General features: G+C 40.9%; 1 protein-coding gene across 1 annotated transcript in view; it reads right to left on the reverse strand.

Annotated features, from left to right (window-relative positions):
* HECW1 (HECT, C2 and WW domain containing E3 ubiquitin protein ligase 1) overlaps positions 1–13254 on the reverse strand; it is a 409193-nt gene that overhangs the window by 373476 nt on the left and 22463 nt on the right. The window contains exons 3-4 of the mRNA XM_047850881.1: positions 6945–7037; positions 4845–4946 (exon numbers count right to left, since the gene is read on the reverse strand). The gene's annotated coding sequence lies outside the window, so the exon portion shown is untranslated. The remainder of the gene's footprint in view (positions 1–4844; positions 4947–6944; positions 7038–13254) is intronic.

A 13254-nucleotide genomic window follows, 5' to 3' on the forward strand; every position in this document is an offset into this window, starting at 1 on the left:
GGCTCTGAGCTGTCATCACAGAGCCTGACGTGAGGCTCGAACTCATGGACTGCGATACCAAGACCTGAGCCGAAGTCGGATGCTTAACCGACTGAGCCACCCAGTGGCCGGGAGGCTCTTAAATGTGACTAACCACTATCCTTTCTAAAAGTATCAGCAATGGTTAAAGATTTGGCTCAGGGGTCAGCTTTTCCAGGGAGCCTTCCTTCACCCATTTCTGCCTCGCAGTTTGATTGGGTGTTTCATCTAGAAATACATACCATTATATCCTGGCAGCTTCTGACCTAACATTTACCATATTAAAGACTTCTGACTCCTTATCAGTCTCCTTCACCAGACTGTAAGGGTTTTGACCATGTCCTGCTCATCTTTATGACCCAGTGACTGTAACTGTGCTTGAACCATATAGGTGCTCATAAACACTGGTTGAATAACTGCATGGATAAATGAATGAATGAATGAATGGATGGATGAACAAGGAGTTGGAAGAAGGTCTCCTTTTGGGACCCAGAATCTCAACACACACCAATGGCTTATAGCATGGTTTCTTACCTCTGGCATGAAAGATTGACGGGCATAGCCTCTAACTTTATTTGTCTGACTATAAAGCTCATGGCATGTTTTCATAACTGCTGGCATGATTGATTGAAAGGAAAACCACTGCCAAAGAAGTTAAATGATTACACGGAGTCCACAATGCCTGTCTATGTATAAAAGAGCCCCAAAGAAATGTAAAAAGCTCTTGGATAGCCATGGCCTTTTCAAATGCACAAAGAGACAAAACAAAAACACCCTAATGTGCTCAAAGTAATCTAAATTTCACAGAATAAACATCTTACACCTTTATGAATAATCTACTGAGTTGTTATTAATAACTTGTGATGACTGGAAGAAGGCTGGATGTCAGAAGATACTGTATTCATTCACACACACATACACACACACACACACGTCTGCAAAACCCCAGTTTCCTTGACATTATTTTCTAATTTCCTAACCTTATGATATATGTACTCGGACATAATTCACACACAATACACTAAAATTAGAAATTTCATGTAAGTGGTTACCAGTGTACTTTAGAAATCTCCAGCTATGGACACACAAGTCTTCAAAAACATAAGAAAGAAAAGAACACACACACACACATATACACAATAAACACAAACAGTTTCGCAATGCACTATAGTCACACTTGAAATACATGCCAGTGAAACATTAAAATCTTTCATTTTCATTATTTATTATTGACGGACTGAGAAGCCCCTGACATTAAAACAAAACTTACAGGTAGACGAAGTTAAGGTATTTCTCAAAAAGTAGAAAGGTACTGAAGTGGGGGGCAGTTTAAAATAAAAGCAGATATATTCCCAGACTCAGAGGGGAACAGACCTATTCTTCCTTCTGCCCTCACCCAGGACTCCTCACTCCTAAGGCACACCCTGATAAAAGAGCTCTCGTAATGACCTGCGCTCAGCACGACAGTATTCTAAATAAGCACTGGGTAAGTGCTGCTCCACACTGGGCATCTCTTCAATTCTGTAAAGAAAAGTCTGTGCCCACCTCCCCTTCGCACTGCACTTGGTCAGTCCTGGAGACCTGAGCTAGACCAAGGTTGTGACCTTGGTGCCTAGGGGAGTGGGGGAGACCAGGAGGTCCACAACCCCCTCCACCCAATTCCTACACACAGAATTGCACCTCCAGCTCAGAAATACACATCTTTGTTTTGTTATTTATGCACCTTTTCTTAGCTGGCTTAATTCTTTTCCTTAAGCAGTTGAGGCATAAATAAACAAAAAATAACTAATAAATAATGAATGGCAATGGAGCAGCCTTTCTCCCCGTGCTTTCCTGCTGCTTCTGTGTCTCCTACCCACACAGAACAAGATGCCCGCTCCCTTGGACTGATCCTCATTCCCCAGCCTGATCTGCGGCCTTTCTTTCAGGAAGGGAAAGAAAACCAGGAGCAGGTGGGAGTTCAGGAGTCGTGGGGGACCCACGAACGTTCCTGAATGACTAGCCTGTGGCCTGGGCCTTAAATGGAAGGTCTGGAGCTCGGTCATGGTGGGTTAGGAATACGGACAGAAGCAGAGCCTGCGTCCATCCCCACTCTTCCCAGCACTTCCTCCAGACAGAACAATGGGGGGTGGCTGGCATACAGACATCCTTCAGTGGGCCCAAGGATGGGTGTGTGTGTGTGTGTGTGTGTGTGCATGTACATGTGTGTGTGGTGTGCAGGCACGCCCGTGAGCAAACTGGTCAACCATAACCATGTTCTCCTTTCCATATGATTTATGATCCTCCCCCAAATCAAATGGGATGGAGTTTGCATTCTTTTCTCTAGTAGCTTGGCAGTGGAGGGAAATTGTTCTGGGAACTGGACTGGTTATTTTTACTGGCAGCCCTTGGCACCGGGCACTCAAGACCTTTGAGTCTTTCTCTAACTCACGTGGTGTGTGCCACTGTGCTCCTTGTCACCTCCCCTGCCCTTGCTGGACAGGTCACAAGGGGACAACACTGGGTTGCTTCTGTTCACGAACTTAACAGCCATGGTTACCAACACAGGTCTTGGTGTCTAACTCACACAGGTAAGTGACTCTTCCGTTTGCTGCTCACGTGACCTTGGGAAAGTTCTCTGACTTAGCTCTAACACTCCTTTGCTTCATCTATAAAACAACAGTTGCCTCTTCACAGACTTGTCGAGAAAATTGGCCAAGCTGATGCTTAGTTAGAACAGTGCCTGGCATATAACACGTGCTCCCTAAATTGTAGCTGCCATTACGGTTATATTATTATCCTAGTGAGAGGGGATCTTTGTGTAAAGAGGCCACTAACATGGTCTATGGTGGTGGACCTGGGATCTCCACATGAGATCTTACTCAGTTGTCTTTTCTCTTTATGAGATCTCCTGGTTTACTGCCTGTAGTGGCATGAATGGTGCCCCCTGCCCCCAACCAAAGAGATGTCCACATCCTAATCCACTGGCACTGTAAATGTGACTTTATTTGGAAAAGGGGTGAACATGTAATTAAGCCAAAGATCTTGAGATGAGAGGATCATCCTGAACTACCCAGGCAGGCCCTAAATCCAGTGAGAAATGTCCTGATAAGAGACACACAGAGAAAGACACAGAGACAAGAGGAGGGGGCATGGGACCACAGAGACACAGATCAGATCCATGCAGCCATCAGCCAACAAATGCCTGGAGCCACCAGAAGTGACAAGAGGCAAAGAACCCATTCTCCCAGAGCCCCTGGCAGGAGCACAGCCCTGCCACATCTTGATTTCAGACTTCCGGTCTCCAGAATAACTTTCTGTCATTTGAAGCCACCAAGTTCGTGTTCATTTGCTACAGCAGCCCTAAGAAACGAATACACTGATAAATACGTTTTGAAAATTATCTTGCATTTAATTTTTAGCTCCTTTTTGAATTTTAACTTGTTTTGTAAAGCAAAATGAAACAAAGAGTAGCAAAGAGTGACTCGATAGACAGGTCAACGTACTAGTCTGTAAATCTTGATGTTTGCTGAAATGGGTATCCAATTGTTTATGGTGTTAACAACACGAAATCATTTTTTCTCTCTCCATCATTTATGAAAAAAGAGATATCACAGAGCAAGTGACAGATGTTTCCATCACATTTGCATATTCAATAAAGACAAATGGGCTGCCAAAGGAGCAGGCGGATGAAAAGCACCAGAATTTCCCAAGGAATTAACGGGAGATGATCGGAGCTGCAGTCATCATTTAGAGGACACAAATGCACACAAGTAACGTGACAAATAAACCTCGCAGAGAAATGAATAAAGGGAATTAGGGCGAGGAAAAAGTGAAAGAGAAAACTTAAAACATAAGCTTAATTAGCCAAGAATGATAGAATCACTCAATCTTAGTGACACAGGGTCATCCAGTTCACCCTCCGAGATAATGAAATCAGTAATCACCTCCACAATACCCACTGACAGTTGTCAGTCAGACTCTTCTTGAATACTTCCAGGAACGGGCAGTTCACTACCTCATGAGCCTGTGTTACTTAAAAGGTTTTTTTGAAATATCATTCTTAGCCAGAGCAAGACAAAATGTGTCTCTCTGTGTCATGTGTCTGCTTGTGTCAGCTCTTATTAAAAAACTTGACCCAATTCTTGCATTCATTCATTTGACAGAGAGTCACCAGGTCTGTGCTATGAGTCAAGCCCAGTAATAGACAAGGACCTAGAAACTCAGGAACTGGTCTGAGCTCAGGGCCAGGCCAGTCACACCGTCACACAGGGGGAGGAGGACAGTGAACAGGCAGGTTCGCTGCAGTGTTGCTCACACGGTTACTATGGGATATCTGAGGAGGGGGTTACACGGACAGCTTTCTAGAAGAGATGACCCATTAGTTGAGTCCTGAAAGCTGATTAAGTCTCAGCCTGATGAAGGAGAGAGTGTGTGTGTGTGTGTGTGTGTGTGTGTGTGTGTGTGTTTGTAGAGGATGCAGGGCAACTCCATGGCAAAGGGAATCCAGACTTTCATTCACTTAGACAAATAATTTTGAGCCCATTTAATAGGTGTCAGGGACTGTTTTAGATGCTGAGGATGCACAGAGAAGGAAAGAAAGAAAATACCCAAGCCTTGCATTCTGGTGCAGGACACAAACAATAAATTAAATCGTTGACATGGCCAATAAACAAAATAAAGAAGAAAATATGTGGTATGTCAGGTGACAAGTGCAATGGAATAAAACGTTGTAAAGCAGGAAAGGGGGACAGGGAGTGTCTGGGGCAGATGGGCTGGTTTTAAACAGGGCGTGCCCAGCTGAGCACAGTGAACCAGGAAGAAGCCCAAGGAAAGGCAAGTGCTACCTGCTGTCTTCTCCATGCCCCCATCTTGACCCTCAACACATCTGACGGTGCCTGGCCCACCTTCTCTCCACCAGCTCCTCATTCTCAGGTCAAGTCCAAAACCTTAGGGATATGAATCCCATTAAACAGAATAAAGAGAAAATAATTATATCAATAGCATTGAATAAAAAGTAATCTCAAAATATAGTACCATAAAAACATGCAAAAGGGAGCTCTTTCAGAAAAGTGACACTAAATCAAATTATTCTCTCACTCATCATTCCCAATCAGGACCCACAGCTGCCCTGGACCAGGCAAGAGAGACCCCTGTGAAAGGCCATGAGCTGTCAAGGTCCTGCGACCCTTCAGCCCTGCCCCCTGATCAGCCCCGGGGAAACACACACTCAGAGCCCACATCCTCAAGAAACCTGGCGATTTAGAAGGAGAAATAAGCCATAGACACGAAGGAGAGATAAGCTATAAAAAATTAAATAAGGTAAACAAATTGAATAAGGTAAACAAATGAAATCAACACAGAAAGTGAAAGAATGGGGGCCCAGAACAGTTGAAATTCATGAAAAAAAAGGTTAAAAAATATTTTTAAAGGTCCCTGGGGTAAATTTTGACACATTTTTATTGGCCTTTCTGAGAGAACCAGACAAAATGTCATTTTATTTGAGAGTAGTAAGCCACTATAATTGCTAAAGAAATTTGGGGGGAATAAAAGAAAGTCAAGGAGATGCATTAAAAGCATTTCAAATGTTCAGTAATTAACAGTGTTGTCCTTGGACAGGTGTTGACAGACCAGTGGAACAAAAAGAAGTTCTAAAAACAAACACCAATACACTTAAAACTTTGCAATTGATGGAAATGCTGTTTCAGAATAACAGGGAATGGACGAATCACTCAAGAGTGGTTCTAGGAGATTATGGAGGAAAACTATACCTCTGTCTTACCAAAACAAAGTCTAAACACTGAAACACGAAAGGAAATCCATTAAAGTATTAGTAGAAAACACTGGTAGAGAGTTTCCTCCTGTTGGGGGTAAAGGTGGCTTTTGTTTTTCTAACCATAAGGGCTAAAGCCTGACACTAGAAAGTGAGGGGCTGAGAATTATAACTACAGACGGAACAAAATATTTTTTGTCTAAAAAATAATCATAAAATCCAAAGACAAACAACAAACTGGGGGAAATATTGAAAACGTGCAAAAGGCAAAGGTTGGTATTATTTACAAATAAAAAGTATCTCAAATTATAAGACAAACAACAAATACAGGCATAGACCATGGGCAAAGATCACGAAGACACTACCCCAAAACTCAGAAAGTGCAGACCCACAAAAGCATATGAAAAGCTGCTTCATTTCAATAGTTATCAAAATAACTTGAAGAAAAACAAGAGTTCCATTTTCTCATTTGTCAATTGGCAAAGATTTTAATAAATGATAACTGCTGCACTATATTTGCAAAGATAGCACGGAAATGCTGGTTTTCATATACGTTGGAATTTACAAATTTATAAAGACTTTCGAGTGGGCCATCTGGCAACACAGATCAAAAACCTTAAAAATTTGCATATACATGTACTCAAGTTCTACTTGAAATATTTTGAATGAAGCTAACAAATCTGTGTGTAAAGATTTAGTTATAAGGATATAAAGGTCAGAGTTACTTGTACAAAGGAGAGATGGTTGACTAAATAAATGGTCAGACTCACACAACAGAGTGAAAGTTTAATGCAATGATTCTCAAAGTGTGGTCCCTAGACCAGCAGCTCTAATATTGTCTGGGAACTTGTTAAGAATTCAGACCCTCTCGCCTTTCCCAGACCTACTGAGTCACTATTTAATGCACTTTTAATGCATCCTATGAATGTTTGATTTATTGTACTTATAGACTGAATGGTACTTTTTGTGCACCTGACTCTCTCATTTGAATGGAAACTTTTCTGAAGTAAAGATACATATGTTATCAGTAGTAGTTTCCACGATGCCTAGAAAAATGCCCAGCTTTGCGAATGGGTATGTATCCATCAGGACAGGCTAAATCACACTGTGGTAGCAAATAACCACCTTTATCTCATTGGCTCAATCCAACAAAAGTTCCTTTTCTGAATCATACCATGTGCCAAATCTTGGTCAGGGAGAGAGCTCTGTTTATCAGGAACAGACACTGATGGTAGCTTCAGCCTAACACATGCTGCCCGGATCACCTCTGTGTGGAAAGACAGTGTGGTAAATAGCCTCATAAATCTCAACCTAGAGGTAACACGTATCACTTCCATTCATATTCCACTGGCCACTCTAAGGCACATGACCACGCCTAACTTCAACGTGTGGGAAAGTGCAATCCTACCACACATGAAGATGAAGAAGCCAAAAATACTGGATGACAGTCTTAGGGGCTGCTTTCAAAGGTTTAAAGGAAGAAACACAAAGTTATTAGTACTCATTAATATATTTACTCGCTAGTGATGGTTTCCTATGTCCGTTTCTCTCTTTCGATAATAATCAAAAGACACATAGAAGCAGGTGGCTTATCTCCTTGACATTACAGGTGTGTTACTGCTGAAATATCTATTACTTTTATCCATTACGTGTGGCAATTTGAATATGAATAAATTCATATTTATTATACATTTTATTCATCGGTTTTTCATAGCTACAAAGATAAAAGAAATAACCATTGATTAACAATGGCTAATAAGTAAGGTGAGAGAAGACAGAATGGTTTGAAGACACCCCATAAATAACTCACTTAATTCAGTGAACATCTATTGAGGGCTGCTCTGGGAACATGAGGATGGCTAAGACCTAGATTCTGGCCTCAGCCCAAACGCAAGCACACCAGCATGCTAGAGTGCTACAATGAATAATTTATTCTTTCGATGGTAGTTTTTCATGTATTACACTTTTGTTATCATGTGTTTCTTTTATAATTTTGTTAAAAGATAATTTAAAAAAATTAGCTATCCTTTTCATCAGAGTTCAGAATTGGTGTAATTTACATTCTCTAATTGCATGTTCTTAGATACTTAACTGCAGCTGCTAATTTTCTTCCTGTCTAGCTGTCATAGGATTCATTCTCGATTTACTGTTTAAAACACTTAAACAAGAAAGGGACAAGTGAAATGTAGTTCCTTGCCAGTTCAAGTGGCTTCATCCATGAATCAAAGACACCAGGCCTATGTCTTTCCTGTTCATTCATAAATTCACTAACCATTACACCTGTGAGATTGTGCTGGGCACATGAGATGGGCAGGGCCCATTTGAGCACAGCAGGCCAGTGACAGCAAGGGTTCCCACCAAATCCATTCCATAAAATAGGTGTCTTTGTATCCCATGATAAATGCCTGCCAGCTTTATTATCTTGGAGATATTATAATTATAGTAGAGAAAGACCATAACAATAATTTAGTACTTGATAAATATAGGAATACATATGCAGTTAAGTCTATCAAATAGCATGTTTAAATTGATCTTCACATGTTTACTATACAAAGTATTTAAAAACATATACTTATAAGTCTTTTGCCAAAGTAAAATACAATTTCCATGAACACTGCATAGTAATATTTTTAAATGTTTATTTATTGAGAGAGAGAGAGAGAGAGAGAGAGAGAGAGGAGGAAGACAGAGAGAGGGAGACAGACAATCCCAAGCAAGCTCCGTGTTGTCAGCATAGAGCCCAACACAGGGCTCGAACTCACAAACTGTGAGATCATGACCTGAGCTGAAACCAAGAGTTGGGCATGCTTTACCCATTGAGCCACCCAGGTGCTCCCTGCATAGAAATTTTTAAGAAGTTCAAATTTATTATCATACAGATTTCCTTTGCTCTGTTCACTAATTTCACTCAACACTCCTCTATGTATGCCCTTCTTGAAAATTTCTTTGACAAGCTCTAAACCATTTTTGTCTCCAAGGCCTCCTTTGTTCTTCCCGTTTCCAGTTGCCATGGATCCTAACCCTCTTGGTGTGGTCTCTGTTTATTGTTCATTTAAAACAATTTTACCTCTTGAGGGCATCTGAAAGAGTTGTTAAATTTGATAGCAGTATATAGCGTCTCCATAGAGACATTTACACTCATAGGCAGTTTCATAATTTCTAGGGACTTTCCTATATGTGATCTAATTTACTAGAACAAAGCACGGGCTTGTGATTTTGAAGGTTATGCTACAAGTTAACCAGTCTCCCACAGGCTGCTCTTCAGAGGTGCATGGATTTACTGCATGGTTTGAAAGCCAACTGCAGACTCACCAAATACTGCAAGGCACAGCCTGAGGGTGCAGTCCGTACCCTTTGCAGGTCATGCAAAATACAAGCTGGAGGCTGAGGAGGAATATCCAGGTGGATTCAACACTGTTAACAATGTCCTAGTCCTGAGGTTACATATCTTCTTTGTATGTATCACATGGTATATAATTTTTAAAAGAAAACAAAAAGAGAACGCCAGAACATTTACAAAGAGAATTACTCTTGTTTCACTACGTCAGAAACATTACTCTGCACAAGTGCATCTAGAACCTACCGAAAACAGAGCTATAATGGCTGAGACACCCCCCCCCCCAACAGGACTCTGGTCTGGCCTTTGATTGAGCCTCAAGTAAGAAACACCAGAGCATGGCTTAGACACTCCTGCTTCCTGCATTCAAACACACAGAGTTCTTAAAATTTCCTCATTGGTGGCAAACCCAAGAATTGATTTAAAAAGTACTATTAGAATTGAGACGGAATTCAAGGAACATATCAGGATTAAAGGCTATTTCTCCAGAGAGAAATTGCTTTTCTTTTTAAAAAAAAATTTTTTTTTCAACGTTTATTTATTTTTGGGACAGAGAGAGACAGAGCATGAACGGGGGAGGGGCAGAGAGAGAGGGAGACAAAGAATCGGAAACAGGCTCCAGGCTCCGAGCCATCAGCCCAGAGCCCGACGCGGGGCTCGAACTCACGGACCGCGAGATCGTGACCTGGCTGAAGTCGGACGCTTAACCGACTGCGCCACCCAGGCGCCCCAAGAGAAATTGCTTTTCTAACAACTATCAAAAGACAACTGAAATATTGAAAGTAAACAGCTCTTTTATCTTAACAGCAAGAAAAAAAATACACAGGCATGCACCCGGAAGTATCCTATATTCGTGAAATGGTAAATGAGGACCATCATCTTTTATCTCAGTTCTGTGTGCTTTACACAGACTCTTTCTACTTCCACTGCAGCTCCACCGGGTGGTCGTTAACGTCCCATCTGGGCCTGAGGAAAAGGAGGTCAGGACAATGGACTAAGCCATCAGATGCCACTCCGCTCTTAGGAGAGCCAGGCCAGAAACCTTTGTTTTTCTTCAAAGTCTTTCCACTCCCCACAGTCCTTGGGTCAGCTCCTCGATCCAGGCAGAAAAAAACTGAGATGTTGTAGAAGACATTTGAACTGAATGCCGAGTCATCTATGTTCCCAGATGGGAAAACTCAATATTAAAAAGAACTTTTTTTTGTCTAAAAGTAATGCACAGATTTAATGCAACTTCAGCCAAAATCCAAATGGGATTTTCTTTTTGACAGAAGAGCCTTTTTGTGGCGATGCTACCCCAAAGTTCCTGGGTAGGCACAGACAGGGAACGAATGCATGTGCTTACCTCTGCTCCCTTCTTTCAAGCTAATGAGATAGCAAAAAACTTGAGAAGCAATAAAGTCAGAAGAACCAAAAAATACAGGAGATAATGACAATGAATGAGAGATAACCCACCCACCTGTTTTTGAACCATAGGTGGAAAAGGGAAATGTGATTAGCAAAAAAGAAAGCAGATACCAAAGAACTAGCCCAAAGAAAAAGCAGTCAGCAGAAACAAGCCAATTCATACTGCAGAATCCCAGAAAGTTCCAAACTGGGGGGGGGGGGGGGGGGGGGGGGGTAGAAATAGGAGAAAATAGGGAAAGTTGGCTTGTACATCTTCTTCCCCCATCCCACAGCAATACATAAAAAGTTTATCCCCAGAGGAAATTTTTTAAAAGAAGCTCCAGATTACAAGGCACCAAGCACAGAAGAGGGGAGAGGTGCATCACTGAACTGCGCCATGTTGACCCCCACCTGATCCAGCTCCCAGCACTCTGGCAGTCAAGCTCAAACCCAGAGGCAGGAGTCTAGTCTTCTTTTCTGGGAGAAAATGACCAGCTCAAGGGAAAACACTGCTAGATAATGAGGACTGGAGGGCTCTTCCGATGAAGTAAGGTACAGCAACTGATAGACTAAATCTCATTCTTAAATATGACTAGACAGCCAAGGATGACCATATTTTGAAGAAAAGCTTCTAGTAGGAAATATAGAGATTAAAACCAACAGACACATTAAAAGGATTTGGAAGAAAAAGACATCAAGGAGCAGAAAAAAAAACAACAGTAAGGGGAAAAAAGGAATGTTATATGAGAGAGTTCATCCACGAAACCAGAACAGGAGTCTATAAAAAAAGAACAATAAAGAGTAGTATAAAGCTCTCAAAATTAAAAGTAAAATACAATTTTTTGAAACCAGTTGGAACTTTACTTCCAGATTATTACAATACTGTTCATTTATGTCTCTTATTTTAGGATTTTTTTTATCAGAGTTACATTAAAATTCTTCCAAATACATGTTTTAAAACATACTCTGGTTTATCTATGAGATTAGCAGTTTCAGTGCTTCATACTGTTTCCTATCTGCACTGACTTCCCTTTTGTTGGTTCTGCATTTTGATGGATTTTAATGAATACTGAACATTTTTCCAGAAATAATGCATTGGTAGACTATTTACACAGTACTGCCAGGTCACAAAGTATATTTTGTTGTGTGGCTCTACGAATACAAATTTGTTTACATAAAATACTCTAGCCTCACAATCCTGGTGAATCTTGTTCCTTTGTCAGCCCATCAGTGAAGCAAATGAGCTACTTGATAACACTATTGGTCTCTTCCATCTTTTTTTTTAATTTAAATGTTTATGGATTTTTCTCTTTATCCATGAAATTAAAACATATTGTTAGGATATGTATATGTGTGTGTCTTTTTCAATATCCTATATAGGCTCGGGGGGCACTTTTACATGGGAAACCACAACTCTTTCTTTAGCGCAGGTAAATTTTCTTCTATATGTCTTAACTTTTAAAAATTTCTTTTAGAAATTGTGGTTTATATACACAATGGAATACTACTTGGCAATGACAAAGAATGAAATCTGGCCTTTTGTAGCAACGTGGATGGAACTGGAGAGTGCTATGCTAATGAAATAAGTCATACAGAGAAAGACAGATACCATATGTTTTCACTCTTATGTGGATCCTGAGAAACTTAACAGAAGACCATGGGGGAGGGGAAGAAAAAAAAAGAAGAGGTTAGAGAGGGAGGGAGCCAAACCATAAGAGACTCTTAAAAACTGAGAATAAACTGAGGGTTGATGGGGGGTGGGAGGGTGGGTGATGGGCATTGAGCAGGGCGCCTGTTGGAATGAGCACTGGGTGTTGTATGGAAACCAGGTGGACAATAAATTTCACATTAAAAACATTTCTTCTCTTCTATATATCTTCAAGTGTTGTTACTTCTCCACCTGCTCCAAGTTAGAGTGTGTGAGGGGAATACGTGTATGTTAGATACTGTAAACCTATCCTTAGTCACTTATTTTTTGTAATGCCTATTTATTTACATCTTCACTCTGTTCTGTGAAAATTCCTCAAATTAGATTCTAAATCCGCAACTCAATTCCTAGCAGTGTTTAATTGGGATTTGTTGCCAGTATTGGTGGGACTCTGTCAGCAAGCAAATTTTCAATTTCCTTTTTCAAAGCAGCCTACTTTTTTGGCACAATATCCTCCTTAACTGTACTTCAGATAGCTAATTGGAGTGTATTTAAATGCCTCTTCTATTCTGTAAAAATTCATTCTATTTTATGTGTTTTCCTTGAACATGCCACATCTTCCCCCCACTCAATTTGACCTGCTGTTTCTCTTTCAAGTATCTTCAGCCAAGATTCTTCATTTTTTTCCCATATTTACCAAATGAAAGTATAAATCAATTGCTTTTACAAGAACAGGTTTTACTAAGTACTTTCTGTGTGCTAGGCAGAGTGCTAAATAATATAAATGTTATGTCATGCAAACTCTGAAATAATTCTATGAGATAAATGTTATTACCCCGCGTGTTGCTTGGAGGTGAAAGGACACAGGTAGCCTTGCTGAGTTATAAGTTCTGTTCTGTCCAAATTACTGAAGTCTTTTGGCCTCTCAACTCTGCTTGGTCCTCCAGCCTCTGCTTGGGACCATGGAGACATTTGTGCAGTCAGAGCTATGGATGCCTGGAGGAAGTCCGGGATGAGCACCTGAAGTGATTTTCCTTTCTCTTTTCTGTATTTGTTGTGTGAGCACAGTCAGAGGGGACCTCCTTCCTTCTGCCCAGGTGGAAGCCAGCTGTG

The sequence above is a fragment of the Prionailurus viverrinus genome, chromosome A2 (assembly GCF_022837055.1).
Source record: "Prionailurus viverrinus isolate Anna chromosome A2, UM_Priviv_1.0, whole genome shotgun sequence".
NCBI lineage: Eukaryota > Metazoa > Chordata > Mammalia > Carnivora > Felidae > Prionailurus > Prionailurus viverrinus.